This window comes from Canis lupus, chromosome 18 (assembly GCF_011100685.1).
Source record: "Canis lupus familiaris isolate Mischka breed German Shepherd chromosome 18, alternate assembly UU_Cfam_GSD_1.0, whole genome shotgun sequence".
Classification (NCBI taxonomy): Eukaryota; Metazoa; Chordata; class Mammalia; order Carnivora; family Canidae; genus Canis; species Canis lupus.
The window spans coordinates 52785046-52793005 of record NC_049239.1 but is presented as its reverse complement, the minus strand read 5'-3'; the positions used below and the strand labels follow the sequence as shown (position 1 = coordinate 52793005).

Below are 7960 nucleotides of genomic sequence, written 5' to 3'. Positions count from 1 at the left end.
CTCTTGAAAAGCAGAGATTTCTGCAGTTGGTGGCAGAGGAAGGAAGTCAGAAATTCAAAGCACAAGGAGAATTCGACATGCCATTATTGGCTTAAAGACGGAGGGGGTCCCATGGAAGGAATGTGGTGGGCTCTAGGAACCTAGAGTTGACAACCAGCAAGGAAGCCCAGTCCCTGCCAAGGGACAAGAATAAGGGTAGAGGGAGACTCCCTCCACCCCTGAACCTCCAGCTGAGAACTCAGCCAGGCTAACACCAGATTTCAGCATCTGAGACTCTGGACTTCAGACCTGCAGAACCATGAGCAGGTTGTTTAAAGCCACTAAGTTTGTGGTAATTTTTGCACACCATGAGAGACTATTGTGGCAATGGATGTGTCTTTTGGGCAATTGATGATTTATTTGATGGGAAGCACCTGGACCTGGTGGCCATTGAACTGTTGATGAGAAGAAAAGGAAGGAAAACTAAAGTGATGGTGGAATCAATAACTGAGAAAGCAGATTGTAAGACTGAACTGAACATAGTGTGCTTCACACACACACACACACACACACACACACACACACGAGGTTCTTCTTCTTCTTTTTTTTTTTTTAATTTTACTTGAGAGAGAAACTAATGAGGGTATGAGGGTATAGGGGCAGAGGGAGAAGCAGGCTCCCCACTAAGAAGGGAGCCCGATGTGGGGCTCGATCCTAGGACCCAGGGATCATGGCCTGAGCTGAAGGCAGATGCTTAACCGACTGAGCCCAGGCGCCCCACACACGAAATTCTTAACCAGATGCAGTTTTGCTCCGCAGGAAACATCTGGCAGCATCTGGAGACATTCTTGGTGGTTACAACTTGGGGAGCATTGGTGGCATGTAGCAGGCCAGAGTCAGGGATTCTGCTTACCATTCCACAATGCACAGGACGGCCCCCAACAGAGAATTATCCAGCTCCAAAAGTTGATAGAAGTTTGAGACTCATCCACTCACACCCAGCCACTGTCAAGAGGCAATGCACCATAAGGGCCAAGTACAAGGGCAGACTCGAGTCCTACCAACCATGTGATCTTCAGGAAGACTTAAGGTCTCTGGGGCAAGCTCTAAGGAAAGCACCTACCTCTCGGCTTAAATGAGTTAATGTACAGAGTGCATAGAATGACAAAGTCAGCTAACTTGAGTGATTGCAGGCAATGTCTACAGAGCTATGCTTGCATCATGGAACCTGGGGCAATTTTTGTTTACTTTTATCTATTGCCCAAATTTGATATAATGGACATATTTGATTTTCTTAATTGGGGGGAGGAGGGAATAAGCTAAGGGACACACTACAAAACAACTGTCCTGTACTCTTGGAAAATGTCAAGATCTTTTTTTTTTTTTTTTTTTTTTTTTCAAAAATGTCAAGATCATGAAAAACGTAGCAAGGTTGAGCACAGTTTCAGACTTAAGAAGCCTGAAGGGACCTGGCGACCACATGTGAAGTGTGATCTCAGTTTATTGGGGCAGCTGGTGACATTTGAAAGTAGATGGCAGGTACACCTGGGTGGCTCAGTCGGTTAAACATCTGACTCTTGAGTTTTGACTCAGGTTATGATCTCAGGGTCATGGGATCAAGTCCCACGTCAGGCTCCAGGCTGGGCACAGAGTCCAATTGAGATTCTCTCTTTCCCTCTCCTTCTGCTCCTCCCCCTGCTCTCAAGTGTTGCACTCATTCTTTCTCTCAAATAAATAAATAAAATCTTAATTTTTTTAAGTGGGTAGCACGTTCAGTTTTATCACAGAATTGCTTCACTGTTGCCAGGCCTAAATTTGGTAACTGTATCCTGGTTGTGTAAGAGATGTCATTTTGGGGAGGGATACATGTTGAAATATTTAAGGGTGAAGGGTCATAACCCATGTAACCTTCTCTCAAATGGTTCAGAAGAAATTCCTGAGCTGTGTGAGAAAGAGAAAGAGAAAGTAAATGTTGCAGAATGTTAACTGTTGGTGAATCCAGGTGAAGGGTATGCGGGTGTTCCTCTTACTTTTCTTGCAACTTTTCTGAAGATTTCAGGACTGTCAACAACAAAAGGCCTGTGACTAGGGGCTCCTCCTTCAGGCACCCTACAGCCTGGTCCCGTGTTATTTGCTGTCCCGTGCACCATCCAGCGGTGCCAAAGTCCATTTATAGTAAAACGATGGAGAAACCAACTGTTTTCATACAATGGAATGCCGCACAGCAGTGAATGAATGGGAACCAACGATGGCTCCAGCCACCTTATGCAGACAGCTGGACCCAGGGGCAGGGTTCCACTTGTCTGATAAACACACAACGACAGCAACAACAAATGCAGGCAAAATGAACACATATTGTTTTAGGCTGTGTACACAGTGGTGAATTGCAGGGAAGGGCGATGAAATGATTATCATTAAGAGCACCATTGAGCTGACCTGGGAAGAGGTGCCCTGGAAAGACCATGTGAGGGGGCCCTGCAGCACGGAGATTTTCTTTGTTCAAGATTGATTGAGGGACACACTGGGTGGCTCAGTGGTTTGCCCCCTGTTTTCGGCCCAGGGCATGATCCTGGAATGCCTGGATCAAGTCCTGCGCATCAGGCCCTGCATGGAGCCTGCTTCTCCCTCTGCCTGTGTCTCTGTCTCTCTCTCTCTGTATCTCATGAGTAAATAAATAAAATGTTTAAAAAAAAAAAAAGATTGATTGAGGGACCCCTGGGTGGCTCAGCCTTTGAGTGTCTGCCTTTAGCTCAGGGCATGATCCTGGATTCCTGGAATGAAGTCCCACGTCGGGCTCCCTGCATGGAGCCTGCTTCTCCCTCTGCCTGTGTCTCTGCCTCTAATTTATTCATAAGAGACGCAGAGTGAGAGAGGCAGAGAGACACAGGCAGAGGGAGAAGCAGGCTCCCTGCGAGGAGGAGCCAGATGCAGGACCGGATCCCAGGACACTGGGATCATGACCTGAACCAAAGGCAGACACTGAACCACTGAGCCACCCTGGTGCCCCAAGATTTATTTATTTATTCAGAGAGAATGAGCAAGAGTGCACAGGGGGGTTGGGGCAGAGGAAGAGGGAGAAAAAGAATTTTAAGCAAATTCCATGCTGAGCAAGGAGTCCCCCAACCCCCCTTGGTCCCAGGACCCCCAGATCCTAACCTGAGCTGAAATCAAGAGTCCGATGCCTAATTGACTGCCCCACCCGGGCGCCCCCAGAAATTCTTTCTTACTTTATAATTTACTTTATAATTTTTTTTTTTAGATTTTATTTATTTATTCATGAGAGACACACAGAGAGAGAGACACAGACAGACAGAGCCTCACCCGCCTGGGGCCTGCTCCCGGAAGGGCTGGGGAGGAGGATGGGGAGGACGCGCCCCACTCAGTTTGGGAGGCAGGGATGCGGCCCCGTGCGCCCCCTGGTGGTGGCCGCAGGGAGTGAGGCTCGCAGAAGAGCAGGCCCCCAGGCCCCCCACCCCTGCCCCCAGCTCCCAGCCCCATCTCCTTTCTGCGCTTTTCCCCGTTATTCACCTCAGCAAACGCTAAGTTCAGCCTCCGCTCTAAGGAGACTGCCCCCTCGAAGCCGGTTCTCTGACCCTTCCATCCCCGTAGCCCTTCTCTGCTGTTGAACAGTGGATTTGCATATACTCTCAGGATGCCTGGTGGGCATCCTGCTGTTTCACAGATGTGTGGTGCTGGAGAGGGAGCCCACGGGCGGCAATTACTGCGCCTCCCGCCTGCCCCTCCCCCGCCCCCCGTGGGTCAGCCCTTAACCATGCATTTATTAAGACGCTACTCTGTGCCAGTCTGAGGCCACAGGAAACGAAAAGGCAGCGGCGGGGTGTTGGGCGGGGGGTTCAGAGCTGGGCGGGAAATAGCTAGGCACCGGTGGCAGGTGTGATGGAGACTCTTAAGAGAGTTCACAGAGGGCAGCCCGGTGGGGCAGTAGTTTAGCACCACCTGCAGCCCAGGGCCTGATCCTGGAGACCCGAGATCGAGATGCAGTCCCATGTTGGGCTCCCCGCAGGGGGCCTGCTTCTCCCTCTGCCTGTGTCTCTGCCTCTCTCTCTCTCTCTCTGTCTCTCATGAATAAATAAATAAAATCTGTTTTAAAAATCTTAAAAAAAAAAAAGAGAGAGATAGGTCACAGAACATCCTGGGAGCCGGCAAGGGAGAGGATGGAGCCCTCCTGTCCCGGAGGGCTCAGGAGAAAGGGAGCAGGACCTAGGCTAGGCAAGACATGCACAGGCCCAGGGCCTGTCCAAAAACGGCCACCAGTCAGTGAAGAGAAAGGAGCCAGTCAGAGGCAGCTGGGTCTGCCTTGCTTGGGACCTGGGACCTGATCTGCTGGAGCTGGGGCTGGCAGAGGCTCTGCGGAGGCTGATGGAGGTGGACCCCCAAGGCAGGGGTGGCTGCCTCCCACCACCTTCCAGCCTAAGCCTGTACTCTGGGCCTGGGGCCTGACAACCCCTAAGAGGGTCAGAGTTCAACTCCTTGCCATTTGGCTGGTGTATCTTGAACACCTACCACGCAGGGGCGGTGGCAGGGGTGGGGGGGCTCAGGCAGGATGAGTGAATAGTGGACTTTTGCCCTCAAGGAGTCTCAGACCAGCACAAGGATAAGATAAGTGCAACAGAGCTCTCAACCCCGCAGAAATAAGATAAGGGGATGGTGGGAGAGGCTCACAGAGCTCAAGGTGTGGGCTCCAGCAGTCATGAGAGGGACATCTGAGCTGGGCCTCCATAGGGACGGGGGCCCAGGGATCCGGAGCCGATGGGGCAGCGTGAGCAAAGCAGCCACACTGGGATAAGTGACAGCGTCACCAAGAGCCAGAGAGGGTGGCCAGAGGCTTGTCAGCAGCATAGCCCATGGAAGGTTCAACGACTCTGTGACTTTAGCAAGATGCTCACCCTCTGAGTCTGTCTTCATCTCCTGCACAGGCTCATGACAGTTGCTTTGCAAGGTTGTCAAGTTAATTCCACGTGACCACTGTGTGCAAGTGCCCAGTGCACAGAGAGGACACAAGAACCGGATCCTGTTATTAAGCAATTCGAACTTTATTCTTAGGTCTGTGTTTCCAGGTTTGAAAAGTTTATCTTTTGCAGCAGAAGCCTTCTTATTCCAATGAGGATGTCTCCAGAGCTGCATCATATTAAAGCCAGGCAGGGGTGAGGCTGTGTGGGAAGCTGGAGCGGGGGCTAGGTCGGAGTCCTGCCCCCTAAGGTGCCTTCTCTGCTACCACCACAACTGCTACCTGGGCTGGGGGAGCCTGCAGGGTTGGGGACTGGCGAGAGAGAAAGAGAGAGAGAGAGAGAGAGAGAGAGAGAGAGGAGAGTGGGAGGAGAAAAGGAAGAGAAAGTGGGTGAGTGGACGGGAGGCAGCTCTGGGTCCCTGTCTGGGGGTGGGAGGAGGACACAGACTGGGGCCCAGGGCCCTTGGCCCCCTCTTGGCCACACAGGACATTGGTGGTGCTTCCTTGGGGTACAAGATGAAGGCTTAGGATCTGTTCAGACATTTATTGAGCACGCACCTGGGCTCGGCCTGGGCTGGAAGCTGACCTCACAGGTGGTGGGGAGGGTGGAAACACCGGGGGAGTTCAGTCCTCTGGGGAAGCCCAGGGTGCTGGGGGTGCCCAGGTGGGCAGTAGGGACCAAGTGGGCTTCGGGAAGGCTTCCTGGAGGCAGCAAATGCTTGGACAGATCTTGGAACAGTTAGTAAAGGTGAACCTGGCAAAAAAAGCTAGCAGGGTGTTCCAAGCAGAGGGAACAGGACGGGTAAAGCACAGAGGCATGTCACACACAGTCCGTCTAGGTGGGGACCTAAAGCAGTGCAGGCTCCCAGGAGGAAAGGTAGGAATGAAACAGGAGGGAGTTGGGCCTGAGCGCTGCACTGGGGTAGCAAGTCTTCACTGCCCTCTGGACACCCCAGCCCCGTCCCTTCCCCCGCAGATCCTGGTGGCTGGCATTGAGGCGAACATACCTGTGACCTATGGAATTGGCAGCCAGAGGAGAGATGAGAGCACTGGCTGTCAATTCATAGGTCAGAGCCCTGTGCACTCGATCTCAGCAGCCTGCTGACAGCCCGCCACCCTTTGCCATCCTGGGCCCGGGAGCGTGGCCATGGAGGTCCCTGCTGGTCTGCTGGTGGCAGCTACCTCTCCTCCTCCGTGGGTACAGGTCCCCATCCCCGATAACAGCAGCCCCACTGGAACCAGTGGGCACTTCCACATGGAGTTGCTGTTACAGGGGGTAGGAACCAACTGGAGGCCTGGCCCTGCCTGCCTGGTATCTCCCCTTGGGCAGAAGTCTGGGGAGGACCTCATGCCCATCCATCTGGGCTTCCTGGGTCCTAACACCTCGAGGTTCATGGTCTTTTTATTGAAGCTCCTTATCATCCAGGGCCCACACCCAGAGTCCCACACCAGCCCTCCTTCTCTGGGTGAAGTCCGGGCTCAGCCCCAGCTCTGCTCATAAAGCCGGGAGTGGCTCCAATTTACAGCTCCTGGGCAGCCTTTGCCCACTGACACCCCCACACCCTCAGTCCCCAAGTTCCTTCTTTCCTCCTTTCTTTCCCAACCAGAGCTGGGCCCCAGGTTGGGCCACCACAGCCTCCACCCTCTGCCCTTTGCCCACCCTTCCTGCCGCAGACACAGGACAGAGGGACAGCAAGGGATGGCAGGGCATCGGTCGGCCTCCAGGGCAGGGACCCCCACCCCCCACTCCACTACTCAGATTCCCGAGGATGGCCCCAGATGAGGAGCTGGAGACATGACAGAGGCTGTGGAGGGGGGTACACAGAAAGTAGGAGAGTGAGGCAGAGAGGTCAGGAGAGCAGCAGATGTGGAACAAGAGAGGATTGGAAAGGAACAGAGCAAAGAGGGACAGGACAGAAAGAGCCATGGGGGGAGGGAGAACAGGAACCATGAAAAGATGCTGATACACAAACCTGCTGGCAGAGTGCTAAGAACAGGGCTGTCAGCAACCGCCATCCGGAGGAACACTTAGCACCTCTGTGGCCTGAGAGCCAGCAGGGGTCTGAGAGCTGAGTGACCTTGAGCACTTGGCTTAACCTCTCTGAGTGGCTGCTGCTTCCTCACATGCAAATATGGGCCCGTCCTGCACTCTGGCCTTGGCTGGTGGGAAGCCACCCTCCCTTCAACCTTTGGTTCCCTTCCTGCTGTGGGGAGTGGAAGGGACTTCTGCTTCTGGTCCCTGAGCTGGCTCAGGACCCCCGAGGGAGCAGACTTTTCTCCTGCAAAGTGTGTTCTCACCTACCCTCCCATCCCACAGATAGGATCTGGCTCAAGAGGCTTCAGGGACAGGCTCCAATGCCAGTCCTACCCACCAAGGGGACACTTTAGAGAACCCACGCTTCTGGAAAGGAAGGGGACCTAGGATTCTGAGCTTCGAGAGTAGACTTGGGCCATGCCTCCCTCTCCTGGCAGTGGAAATGCCCAGAGAGGCAAAGGAGGCTGCCCAAGGTCACAGAGCAGGGCCGTGAGGTCTGTTCCTGTCTGGCAGCTTCTCTGAAGTGGCCTCCTTCCTCTTGGGATGCAGTCAAGGCGGGATGGGAGGTCCCTGGGCAGGAGTCCTTTGCCCGGGAGGACAAGCCTGTGAATGAAGACACCAGAGCAGGTGACACCTCCCCCCTTCCAAAGCCCAGAAGGCCCTCCCAAAGACACCAGGCAAGGCCAAGCACCAAACTTGGTGGAGGCAGCGGTGGTGACCCCCCAAGCAGGAGTCCCAGCTCCTTCATCTCACAGGTGGAAATGGAGGCCCCGGGCTGGAAGGGACTTGCTTAGGTTACCCAGCGGCTGCCTCGGCCCTTTCCTTTCCCTATCAGAAGGGCTGGGGCCCCTGTTGCAGGTGGCCAGGCTCAGGAGAGCCCTGAGGCAGGGGGGCTGCGGGGGTCTGACTGTCTGGGCAGGTTCTTACCTGGGTGCCTGGCTGGCCCTCTGGGCACAAGGAGGAAGCAGGGACGCCCT

General features: G+C 54.0%; 1 long non-coding RNA gene and 1 other non-coding gene across 2 annotated transcripts; both read right to left on the bottom strand.

The window, feature by feature from the left end:
- Positions 1-5009: 5009 nt before the first annotated feature.
- On the bottom strand, positions 5010-7960 carry LOC102155550. The gene is made up of 3 exons (XR_005372974.1): positions 7911-7960; positions 6922-7586; positions 5010-5260 (listed from the first exon to the last, which is right to left on the bottom strand). It is a non-coding gene; the product is annotated as an uncharacterized LOC102155550 (long non-coding RNA).
- MIR192 (microRNA mir-192) lies at positions 5956-6020 on the bottom strand. Its single transcript, NR_049261.1, has one exon. It is a non-coding gene; the product is annotated as a microRNA mir-192 (primary transcript).